The sequence below is a fragment of the Zingiber officinale genome, chromosome 1A (genome assembly GCF_018446385.1).
Source record: "Zingiber officinale cultivar Zhangliang chromosome 1A, Zo_v1.1, whole genome shotgun sequence".
In the NCBI taxonomy this organism is placed as follows: domain Eukaryota; kingdom Viridiplantae; phylum Streptophyta; class Magnoliopsida; order Zingiberales; family Zingiberaceae; genus Zingiber; species Zingiber officinale.
This window is the reverse complement of record NC_055987.1, coordinates 29,174,123-29,187,371: the sequence shown is the minus strand read 5'-3', so window position 1 is coordinate 29,187,371 and position 13,249 is coordinate 29,174,123.

Genomic DNA, 13,249 nt, shown 5'->3' with positions numbered 1-13,249 from the left:
TCCTCCCCATCGAAGTCACTGCTATTATTTGTGTGACCAAATGATACCAACTATTAATTTTATTTGTCAAAAAGTTAGGTTGACAAGATAATAAAATTAATGGGTTAAAACCCTCCTTTTACAAATGTTGAATTTGTATACGTCCACACTAACGTGGCATGTAAAATTCACGGTGTTTTGAGGTGTTGGTGAATTTAAATAATATTGTTTGAGGAATCAATATTTTTTTAATTCAAAAGTTTTTGACCAAATATTTGATCAAAGACAGATCAACTATTAATTTTATTCGTCATAAAGTAAAGATGACGAGATAATAAAATTAATGAATAAAATCTCCTCTTCAATTTTGTATACGTCCACACTATCGTGGCATACAAAATTCATGGGGATTTTTAAGGAGTTGATCTTGACCAAATATTTTTGTGATTCTTAGGATTTAAATATTTGTCAATCCCCTAGTAGTCATACTATAGAAAAGGCTTAGTAGTCCCAATTGTAATGATTGGAATAGGACTTGGACATTAAGGTAGACTGTCTTCTTAGAGCTAAGAACAACATAGGTGTATTTAATTCATTAGTTGAAACATGTTTAGTGGTGTTATCTACCAGAACCTGGAGTGTAGATACAGATGTCATTAATCATGTCCGCAATTCATTGCAGGGTTCCAGGAAACCCGGCAACTAAATGAAAATTAAAACACCGTCCACATGGGCGCTATTATAAAAATGGTAGCTGTTGCAGTGGGAGATGTTTATCTTTTGATAAGAATAAAACATGGATTTTTGAGTAATTGTCTTTACGCACCAAGTTTAGAAAGAACTAGTTTTCAGTTTCTAAACTATTCAAAGAACTTAATATTCTGCCTCTTTTAATAACAAAGTTGTTATTAAGAAAAAGAGGGAAGTTATCTGTTCTGGTACGTTGGTTGGCAATTTATAAATCCAATAACTCTCACGATGCAACAAATGGAAATTAGTAACACATCTTCTAACTTTAAGAGAAAGTAACCTTCGGAAATAAACCAATTATATCTTTGGCATCTAAGGCTAGGTTATATTAACTTGAGTAGGATTCATTGGTAGCTGATGAACTTTTGGGTTTATTAGTAGTGGAAATCTTTCCAACCTGCGAGTCTTACTTGGAAGGAAAAATAACCAAGAAGCTTTTAAGTCTAAGGGGTATGGAGTCAAAGATATGTTGAAATTGGTTCATTCTGATTTGTGTGATCCTATCCAGACAAGAGGTAGTATTGAATATTTTGTCTATTTTATAGACAACTATTCAAGATACAAATAAATTTACTTAATGAACCGCAAGTCTAAGTGCTTTGATTAGTTCAAAGAGTACGAGGCTGATGTGGAGAAACGACAAAGTAAAAAGACACTATGGTGAGATCATAGTGGCAAGTACCTCTTGGGAGAATTTAGGAGTCACTTATCAGAAGTAGGGATTCAATCCAAACTAACTGCACCTGGTACATCTCTACAGAATGGTGTAGTAGAAAGAAGGTATAGGACTCTTATGGAAATAAGTAGATTGATGATGAGTTATTTTACCAAATTCATTTTAAGGATATACTCTGGAAACGGAAGTGAATATAGTACCTTCCAAAGTCAGAACTCTCTACTCATATAGAATTGTTGAATAGGCGTAAGCCTATTTTGAAGCATATTCGGATTCGGGTAGTCCAGCACATATGCTGAAGAGAGACAATGATAAGTTGGACAGGAATTCACTTGTTTGTGGGTTATCCTAGAGAAATGAAAGTAGATTTATAGTCTTAAAAATCAGAAGGTCATTGTTAGCATCAATGACCGATTTTTAGAAAAGGACTATATAATGAACCACGTGCTCATAAGTAAATTTGTTCTTAAGGAAATATTAAAGGACATGTCTAACCTAGTACCAACTGTACAAGATGAGATACCACAAGAAAACTGCAACACGTATCACAAATAATACACAATTGCAGAAAGTGCCTTGTCGTAGTGGGAGGGTTGTTAGGCAACCTAAATAGGTTCATGTTTTGGGAGAGTTTTTGGACTCGATCCCTGGAGGACATGAACCTGATCTCTGTTCATATGATGAAGCACTCCAAGATAAAGATGCAACATCTTGGCAAAGAGTAATGAATAACAGAATTAGAATATATGTATTCTAATAAAATCTGGAAGCTTGTAGAATCACCAAATGGTGTAAAAGTCGTTGGGTGTAAAAAGATCTATAATAGGAAAAGAGGGATAGACAGGAAGGTAGTAACTTTCAAAGTAAGGCTTGAAGAAAAAGGAAACTTTTTCACTGGTAGCCATGCTTAAGTCTATCCAGATTCTTTTATCTATTTGGCAAGTGAATGTCAAGACAACATTCCTTAATGGAAGTCTTGAAGAAAGCATCCATATAAAGCAACCAGAAGGGTTCATTGCAAAGGGCTAAGAGCATCTTGTGTGCAAGCTCAATCAGTGTATGGACTGAGGCAAAGCTTCAAGGTCTTGGAACATCCGGTTTATCAAAGTAATCCAGATGTATGGATTTAGTAACCGGATAAGTCTTGTGTATACAAAAGGTGTGATGGAAGCGTGGTGTATTTCTTGTACTATACGTAGATAACATTTTTGGTAGTTGGAAACAATATCAAAATGTTGTCAGAAGTAAGGGTATGGTTGTCCAAACAATTCGATATAAATGACTTGGGAGAATGTATATATTCTTGAGATCAAAGTAATAAGTGATCGCAAGAAAAGAATATTTTACTTATCCCAAGCTTCATATATCAGAAAAATCCTTGCTCGTTTTAAGCATGCAAAACTCCAAGAAAAGTTTCTTACCTTTTCAGGATGGAGTAACTTTATCTAAAGATATGTCTCTGTAGACATCAAAGGAGATAAAGGAAATAAAGGCAGTTCTTTATGCTTCGGCTGTTGGAAGCCTAATGTATGCTATGCACGAGATCAGAAAGGGCATAGTTAGCAGATATCAAAGTAACCCTGGACAAGGACAGTGGATTGCAGTAAAGCATATATTGAAGTACCTTAGAGGCACTAGAGATTATATGCTAGCTTACAAGGCAGTTAATTTGGTCCTTGTGTGTTGCATGGATTTTGATTTCCAATCGGATAGGGACAATAATAAGTCAACCTTGGGGTTTTGTGTTTACTTTAGGAGGTAAAGTCATAACTATGGAAGAGTGATAAGCATAGGTGTTTTTCTGGATCCACCATAGAAACTTAGTATATGGCAAGCCTCTGAGGTAGCCATAAAAACTGAAAGACTCAATAACCTCAAGATAGAGTTAGATATGATTTCTGGTTTATCCAAAGATTATTACAATTTATTGTAATAATGTTGGTGCAGTAGCAAACTCGAAGAAACCATAAGTCTATAAGGCAAGTAAACACAATAGAGCGCAAGTACCACCCAATACGAGAAATCGTATAAACGAGGAGAAGTTGTTGCCGCCTAGATTGCATCAGATGATGACCTATAGATCCTTTTACTGAGGTCCTTAAGGCAAGAGCTTTTGATGGGCATGTTGAAGGGTTAGGAATCAGATGTATGGCAGCAGATATAGCAGCTTAGTCTTTTAGTATAAGTGGGAGATTATTAGGATGTATACTAAAAGCCTAGCTTTTGGTATAAACATTTATCTAGAAATAAGAATCACATTGGTCAAATGTCTACATTTATGATAAATGTAGTTGTTCAATTAATTTATATTGTAGATAACATGGTGTGTGGTGTCACACACAGAAGATCATGTTATCGGTTCCTTATAAATTATAAACAGTAGCTCACGACCAAGATGGAAAGGAACAAACCATTGGAAGGTCGTAGTGTAATTAGGTATTAGTTTATCTTAACTATATAATTACACTAGTACACTTAGAGTGTATTGAGTAGGACCATTTGAGGTCGTTCCTTTTATACTGACTTTATGAAGGAACAAAGACCTCAGTTATTATGGAAGTGTGTGCTCTTAATCCTAATATAATAACAAGCACATATATTTGATATTTATTTCTTTAATTTATCAATGGGTGAGATTTAGTTCGATAAATCAATAAGCCCGATAAGTTGGGAAATGATATCACTTATAGTGTGTGTTGTTGATTATAGAAGGAAACTGTGTCCTAGTGATCTAGGTTGAGAATGTCCCCAAGAGGAGCTCATAAGGATTGTCATGTTAAACCCTGCAAGTGGACTTAGTCCGACATGACGATGAAGTTGAGTGGTACTACTCTTGGAGCTAGATATTAATTAAGTGAGTTGTCAGTAACTTACTTAATTAGTGGACATTTGTTATCTTAAACACAGGGAGACTAACATACTCATAATAAGAAGGAGCCCAAAATGTAATTTGGGATTGGTGCGGTAGTTCAATAATAGTTCTTTAGTGGAATGAATTATTATTGATGAAATTAAGTTGTGTGTTCGGGGCGAACACGGGATGCTTAATTTCATCGGGAGACCAAAACCAATTCCTCCTCTCGGTCCCTATCGTAGCCTCTTAATTATAGAGTACTATACCCACCTATACCCACCTTCTTACCCATCCTATAGGGGTCGGCCAAGCTAGCTTGGAGACCAAGCTAGGGCCGCCATAGGTATGTTGATGGGTGAATTCATGTGGCCCTATTAAAATAAAAAGGAATTTTAATTTTAAAATTTTTCTTATGTGGATAATATAATTTAAAAGAGAGTTTAAAAATTTAAATCCTTCCTTTTATAAGATTCTACAAAAGATTAAGAGAAGAGTTAAAATCTCTTTCCTTATTTGTAGATTAAAAGGTTGATTTTAATTTTGATAAAAACTTTCCTTTTAATTATATTCATGATTTAAAAGAAAGTTTAAAAATTAAAAATTCTCTTTTATTAGTTTCTACAAAAGATTAAGAAAAGATTTAATATCTTTCCTTATTTGTAGATTGAAAGGAGATTTTAATTTTTAGAGATAACTTTCCTTTTTGGAAATTATCTACATGTTTAAAAGAAAGATTTTAATTTATAAATTTTCTTTTTATTAACCAATCATGAAGGGATTAAAATTATTGGAGAAATTTTTATAAATTTCTAGAAATAAATTAGGAAGTTTTAATTTTTGTTTTAATTAAAACTCTCCTTGTTTGGGGTGGCCGGCCATTATAATTTGAAAAGAGAAAATTATTTTAATTAAATAAATTTTCCTTTTCAATGGCAAAATAATTAAGGAAGTTTTTATTAAATTTTCCTTATTTGCCAAGATCAAGGATTATAAAAGAGGGGGGTAGAGGAGGCTTCAATGCTAACGACTCTATTCTATTTTTCCTCTCTTTTCTTCTTTGGGTGTGGCCGGCCCTTTCTTTCCTCTCCTCTCCTTTGTGTGGCCGAAATTTTCTCATGGTGGAGATAGCTTTGGTGGCCGGAACTAAGAAGGAGAAGAAGGAGAGAAAAGAAGCCTCTTTTCTAGCATCCCTTGGAGCATGGTGGTGTTGGCCGAACCTCTTCATCCTAGAAGAAGTTTTGATGGCCGAAACTTGCAAGGAAGAAGAAGGTGCTTGGTGGTTCTCATCTCGGAAGATTGTTGCCCACACAACGTCCGAGGTTAGAAGAGGAATACGGTAGAAGATCAAGAGGTCTTTCTAAAAGGTATAACTAGTAATTTTTGTTTCCGCATCATACTAGTTATTTTTGGAAATAATACTAAATACAAGAGGCATACGATTCTAGAGTTTCGAATTTGTTTTCGATATAGTGTTCTTTTGTTTTTCTTTCCCTTGTGATTTGATTGTTCTTTTCGGTTAACCTAAAGTTATTTTAGGAAATTAAATATTAGCTTTCCATAAAAGGTTTTGTCTAGTCGGTGGTGGTTGCTCCCATATCCAAGAAGGCCATGTGCCTCGCCACGTCAGTACTGGGAACCAATTATGGAAATTAATATTTAATGGAATTAATAACTTAAGGTGATTTGGGTCGAACGTGTTAAGTTCCGCAGGAGACCCAAGTCAAAACCTAAAAGAACGAATAGATTAAGTTTTGGATCAAACGTGTTAAGTTCCGCAGGCGATCCAAAATTTAATTTAAAAGAACACATGGTAGATAGGAAAAGGTTCAGACCTTTGTACAAAATTTTTGTACAGTGGAACCTCTAGGTTTTCCGAGTAGCAACCAACAATCTACTCTTGTTTACCCATTCGGGTAGATTAAGTTCGGTTACCCAGTCGGGTAAATAAATTTCGGAGTTGCCAGCTATTCTGGACCCTCCCTCTATTTTGATTTTTGAATTTTTGAATTAATTTCAAATTTTTGAAATCGAATTTTAATAATTGATTTCTAATTTGAATTTTGAATAATTAATTTCGAATTTGAATTTTGAATTTTAATAATTAATAATTAATTTCGAATTTGAATTTATTTCGAATTTAGAATTTTGAATTTTAATAATTAATTTCAAATTTTGAATTTTTAATTTTGAATTTTAATAATTAATTTTGAATTTGAATTTATTTCGAATTTAGAATTTAGAATTTTGAATTTTAATAATTAATTTCGAATTTTGAATTTTAATAATTAATTTCGAATTTAGAATTAATTTCGAATTTAGAATTTTAATAATTAATTTCGAATTTTGAATTTTGAATTTTAATAATTAATTTCAAATTTTGAATTTTAATAATTAATTTCGTAGTTTGATCGTTTTAGCTCCCCCTGGATCATAGCCTCGATAAGGTCTATTGAGGTAATGTATTTGATCCTTAGGGACCCAATATTGTCCAAGTCCAACTTGATTGATCAGGTTGGACTTGGCAACCCATGCTTGGACCATTTTTCTATTTGTTCTTTGTATGAGAGATAGGTATGACCTATATTTGTTTTTCGTTTTGTATCCTAGTCCAGTTCGATTGTAGATTGCCCTTTGTGTTCCAAGAATCAAGTCAAGATTCTTGGATCCCAAGGAAAATCGTTCTAAGGTTGTCATCAAATCCTTGACTTGACTTTTCAGGTTGGAATTCTCTTCCTCAAGTTTTTGAACTTGAGTTGAGGTTCCAGTCTAAACTGGATCAGTCAAGGATTCGTTATTAGTCGTCTCTTTAAGGAGTGTTACCTCCTTTAGGAGTGACTTGATTCGAATTTTGGACTTAGCTACTTTATGCATTAAATAATTAATTATGCAATATAACCTATTTTGACTTACAGAGGGATTTGGCCCTTCGGAAACGGATGCGGATCCGTGGCTTCTCTCGGACTCGGCTTCCGATTCGTCCTCGCTTCCGGATTCGTTGGTGTAGTCCCGGGCTGTCAATGCGAGAAAGTTAGTCTGCTCTAGTTCTTCGTCGTCGGATTCCTCGGAGGAGGACTCGTCCCATGTTGCCTTCAATGCCTTCTTTCTCTTTGGTTTCTTTGGATCCTTTTGGTTCGGGCAGTTAGCCTTGATGTTCCCTTTCTGATTGCACCCGTAGTAGGTCACTTCGAATTTAACCTTCGAGCTTGGTTGGGCTTCTTTAGACTGGATGTCCTTTCTGACATCCTTTTTGTTGAAGCCCTTCTTTTTGCAGAGCTTCTTTACCAACTTGACTATTTCGGTTGTAAGTTCATCGTCGTCTTCCGATTCTGGTTCTTCTTCTGACTCAGGTTCGGTTCTGCGCTTGATTTTTGATTCGCGCGTTCTCCCTGTTCCTACAACCAAAGCCAACCCTTTCTCGGTCGGGCGTGCATTAGTCTGTTCGTGAAGTTCAAATTCTGCAAAAAGTTCATCTAACTTAATGGTAGACAAGTCCTTGGAGACCTTGTAGGCATCTACCATGGATGCCCACAAGGTGTTCCTTGGAAAAGCATTTAAAGAATACCTTATGATGTCCCGGTTGTCTACCTTCTGTCCAATTGCATGAAGACCATTGAGTAGATCTTGAATCCGAGCATGAAGTTGGGCAGCTGATTCTGTAACGCCAAAAAATTCTCAAAACAATTTTAGAAGTATTCTACAATTATTCTGGAATTTTTTAGATATTTTTCCGGAATTTTTAGAGTAGCAGAAGTAGCAAAAATAAATAGAAAACGAAAACGGCCTAAGCGGGGATTGAACCCGAGACCTATGGCTTAGGGATAATGCTAGTAACCAGTTGAACCCAGCAGGGCCGTGCTGAAAGGAAAGGGAACCAATAAAATTTATATTGGAGTTGGGCGAAATAATTCCTTAATATAAATAGGAAATTAGAAGAGGAGTTATTAGATTTTTATTCGTGACTTCTCCTCCTCACCCTAGCCCTCACGCCGACTCCCCTTCCCTCTCCTTCTCTCGGCGCCAACCACAAGAAGAAACCTAGGGTTCCCTTCCTAGGGCTTCAAGGACACCTTCCGGCGACATCTCCGACACGAGGACGTTTCCCCTTCGCGAGAGGAACGCTTAGACGCGAGAAGATCGTCGAAAGGATCGTCTCCTCTGGAAACCTAGCGATTAGAATCGTAAGAAAGTACGAATAGGAGGTAAGAAACCCCTCACCTGCAGTATAAGTAGCTTCCGTTTGATGTTCTATGCACTAGTTTAGTTATATGCAGATTTTTCGACATATAGGGTGTATTTAACCCTCCTCGCAGGTTTAGGGATTTAGTGAGTACCTTTTGATGGGCCGGACACGTCTTTTCCCCTTCAGTTGGAGGTTTAGATGTTGTTGGGTGCCTAAAGGTAGTCTCCCTAATAGAGAGGGGAGTTTAAGCACACTAGATGTTCGATTAAATGATTAGCTCAGTAAAATGCAACTTAGGCATTTTTAATAGCTCAGTAAATGCAATAGAAGCATTTAAAATAGCTTAGTTAGACTTACTACAGCTTTCATGGGACTACGGTCCAATGGGTGGGCTCCCATAGTCACCTCTAGGTTCAGACAACCTAGCACTAGGTTAAGATAACCTAGTAATAGCAAGATAAGTAAATTCAGCTATACCAGTATTTTATTTTCAGTGGCACTGTACAGGATCAGATATCCATTGGGTTGGACTCCCACAGTCGTCCCTAGGTTCAGACAACTTTGGGACTTGCAAACCCGGGTCTAGTTAGGGATGCGCGCACAGCACGTACAGTTGCCGGGCCCAAACAGCAGCATGATTACTATTTTCACTTATTATGATAATAGCTTTCAAACTCATAAACTAATTAAGTGATTATAGTTTAAGATCAGTTTTAGTTTAGTTTCAGTTTCAATCTCAGTATCATGCTCCAGCTTAGTTTTTCCCCGTGAATATGCATGATAACTCTATGTTTAGTTCGTTATACATGTTTGGATGATTGTATGCCATGCCATGTTTTATATGTTCAGCATATGTTTTAAATAGCATGTTTTCAAAGCATCATTAGCATCGTATGCATGTTTTGTGAGGTACTTGGTTTCTTACTAAGCTTTAAGCTTATAGATTCTACTTTCCTTATACTGCAGATAAAGGTAAAGGAAAGATGGACTAGCAGCGGAGGCTGGAGGGCAATGCGATGAAGATGTGTGTGGGCAGGAACTTGGAATAGAGATCTTAGGGAATTTCAGCAAGCTTGGTTAAGCATTAGAACCTTTAGCTTTTCGTTATTTTGCACCTCAGTATATTAAATGTTATGAATTGGTTAATCATGCATCCTATCATGTTTAGAACATCATTTTGTGATGTAAGAATGTTTGGTATTTGGTTTAGAATTGTTATAGGTGATTTAGGCACGAACAAGTGCTGAAATCAGACCTTTGGTCGAAATCAGAAACTCGAATCGATCAACCGATCGATTCGAGAGTCTCCAATCGATTGAAGGATCGATTGGGCAACTTGTCTCGCGAACAGTAGGCCTCTGGATCGATCAGCCGATCGATCCAGCGAATTCTGTCGCGAACAGAAGGCTCTGGGATCGATCAGAATATCGTCCCGAGCACAGTAGCGTGCTGGATCGATCCCTGGATCGATCCGACCCGAGCTCACCATACAGTAGCATGCTGGATCGATCACTGGATCGATCCGACATTCCAATCGATCCATGGATCGATTGGGAGGTCTCATATCCGCAGGAAAATGTTTAAATTCAGTTTCTCGACCATAGGGGATGTAGTATATGTTAGGTATTCTTTAGATTACACCCCTTAGTACATGTAGAACCAAGAAATGTCAGTAGTTTAGCAAAATTTCAAATTAGTACAGCTTCCACATCTAGTCTTAATGGTGGTCAGGAAATAGTTTAGCACAGCATAATGTGACGATCAGCCTTACAGCTTAGTTAGTAGATGGCGGGTCGTTACAGAGTGGTATCAGAGCCAAGTTCCATACTTCCTACACACACATCAGCATTAAACCTGCAGCTTCCAAGTAAGAGTACCTCTGCTTTATTTATGTTTCTTGCTTTCTTGTTATAGCTCATGTTTATAAATAATTGATGCATGTTAGTATGTGATAGTATATAACATGATAGCAATAGTTATACAATTATAATTGTATTAGTTATGCATGTCCTGTCCTCTATGTCTTTAGAAATGGCACGAGGGCCCTAGAAGGACACCACCTACTAAGCCCCCATGGGCCGGTGCCTCCCTAGACCTTCGTTAATGGCTCGATTACTAGCCAGCCAGACGGCCAAGGAGATAGCCACCCTCGGGGCTAATCAGTGACCACAGTCCACCGGAAACCACGACTCGTAGAGGTTCCACAACATCGTCCATCTGCCAGTAGCCCTGAAGAGCAAAGCCAGCAAGGAGTATCTGATCCAGGGTGAGAGTCGCAAGAACTTCGAGGACTAGTGAACCATGGGATGCACAAGCACTGGTTCAAAACACGGAGAGTACGATGGAGCTTGTGGGTGGCGAAACGAGAAGGTGAAGTGTGCCTCCTTGCCTGACGGGGATGCACGCATGTGGTGGGAGAGAATCGAGCAAAGCGCCCAGTGAACCAGATGTTGTGGGCCGACTTGAGAAGGAGTTCTTTGAGAATTCTTTCACATGCGGGTCACGAACCGCCACTACGATGCATAGAGTTTCATCAGGGCAACCTTTCGGTGGAGGAAGCCGTGAAGAAATTCAACAGGTTGGCTCTATGCCCGAACTAGTCAGCACAGAAAAAGAGCGAGTTCGGTTGATGCTCAAGATGCTAAGCGGGAAATAGCAATGAGCGTGGTGGCGGCATCCACAGGCAGAACCACCGAAGAACTAGTCGGCGACGCTGACCACTGAGCACTACCGAATAGTATCAAGCGTGAGCAAATCCTCTCGAACCTAAGGGTCAAGGAGGTTCGAGGCACCCGAGCGGCGGTCATAGCTCCCATGGCTCTAACTGAAAGGGAACTCTAACAACAAGCGCAAACCAGGGAGTTACCAAAGGAGGGCCACCAGCAAGCGACCCAGTTATCCAAAGTGTGCTACTTGTGGGAAATTCCATCACAGAGTTTGTCGTAAGGGCACACGAGGATGCTTTGAATGTGGACGGGGAAGGGCATATGGCTAGCGGTGCGAGCAAGACTAGCTTTCTGCACACGTGCCGTCTGATATGGAGGTCTCGGCTCGATTACATCAAATGCGGGCCACTTTGGATGGTCCACACATCGGCCAGGAGGATTAGAAGCCCCTCGGCTATGACCAATGGAGGATCTACTCACTCACGGAGAGGGCGTAGCAAATGCCTCGGCATTATTCAGTCGATTAGTATTTCTGACAAAATACAATGTCTTATTCGATCTTGGGCAACCCATTCATATATATCCGGGCATTTGCAGAAGTTAGCAATACCTCGAGGTACTCGATGAGTCTTACGGCCCAATCGCCTTCGGAGAAATTATGGCATCCACGGCTCGAGCGGTGCCGGTCATTATAGCAGACAGAGAGAACTCTTACGTGATCCGATCGTGCTAAATATGGTCGACTACGATGTCATTTTGGAATGGACTTCTTGATCGGATATACGGTGCTTCCATTGAGTGTCGTGGCGAAAGTCATATTCCAACACAAGCGAAGCACGCCAGTTAAGTCGTCGGAGAACCGGGAGAAAGGCCAGAGGTTTCTCTCACTATGAAGGCACGAGGTTGATGGAGTCGGGATGTACGGGGTTCTTAGCACACGTGGTCGATGCCGTCGGGACAAGGACCAGCGGCTAGCGGAGTCCGGAGTCGTATGTGACTACCCAGGTCTTCCACGAAGAGTTACAGATTAGCACGGGCAGGAGATCGAATTTGAGATAGAGCTCATTCCGGTACAAATCCTATCTCCAAAGCACCGTCCGCATGACTCCAGTGAGCTGAAGGAATTCATGAGCAACTACGGAGCTACTTGACAAAGGCTTCATCCGCCTAGTCACTCACCATGGGAGCGCTGTATTGTTCGTGAAGAAGAAGGGCGGGAGCATGCGCTGTGGTATAGATTACAGGCGTTGAACCAAGTTACCATCAAACGGTATCCTCTTCCAATTGATGACTGTTCGATCGGCTAAAGGGAGCGGGTGTTCTCTAAGATAGACCTCGGATCAAGTTATCATCGGTGAAGGTTAAAGAAGGGATATACCCAAGACAGATTCAGGACCGATACGGACACTATGAGTTCGTAGTCGTGCCCTTGGCGTGACAAATGCTCCACTACTTTCATGGACCTCATGAACAGGGTATTCAGGGAATATTTAGATAAGTTTGTTATCGTGTTCATCGACGACATCCTTATCTATTCGAACTCGGGAAGAACAGCGAGCACACGAGGGCGAGATTGAGACCCTTGACGAGAATCAGATGTCATGAAGTTCACGAAATGTGAATTTTGGCTAGATCAGTGTCCTTCCGGGTCACATCATCTCAAAGGATGGTATCATGGTAGACCCAAGTAAGATAGAAGGTGAGCAATTGGAAAAAGACCCAAGAACGGGTGAGATCGAAGCTTCGGGATTAGCGAGGTTACTATAGGAAATTCGTGAGGACTTCTCCGGGATAGCCTCCCCACGACTCTTACCGGAAAAGAGCAGAGAAAATTTCGGATGGACGGGGCTGCGAGCAGTTTCAACGGTGAAAAGGAGATTGACGGTGCTCCTATTCTAGCTTTACCGGAAAACCCGTTTCGACATTTGGTGATGCCTCCAATTGGGACTAGGAGCGATCGATGCAAGATGGCAAGGTGACAGCCTATGCCTCCAGACAACTCAAGGACTATGAGAAGAATTACCCTACTCATGACCTTGAGCTTGCAGCAGTAGTGTTCGCTCTCAAGATTTAGAGACATTACTTGTATGGAGCTCAGTGCAGAGTGTATACAGATCATCAGAGTATGAAGTACTTCTTCACTC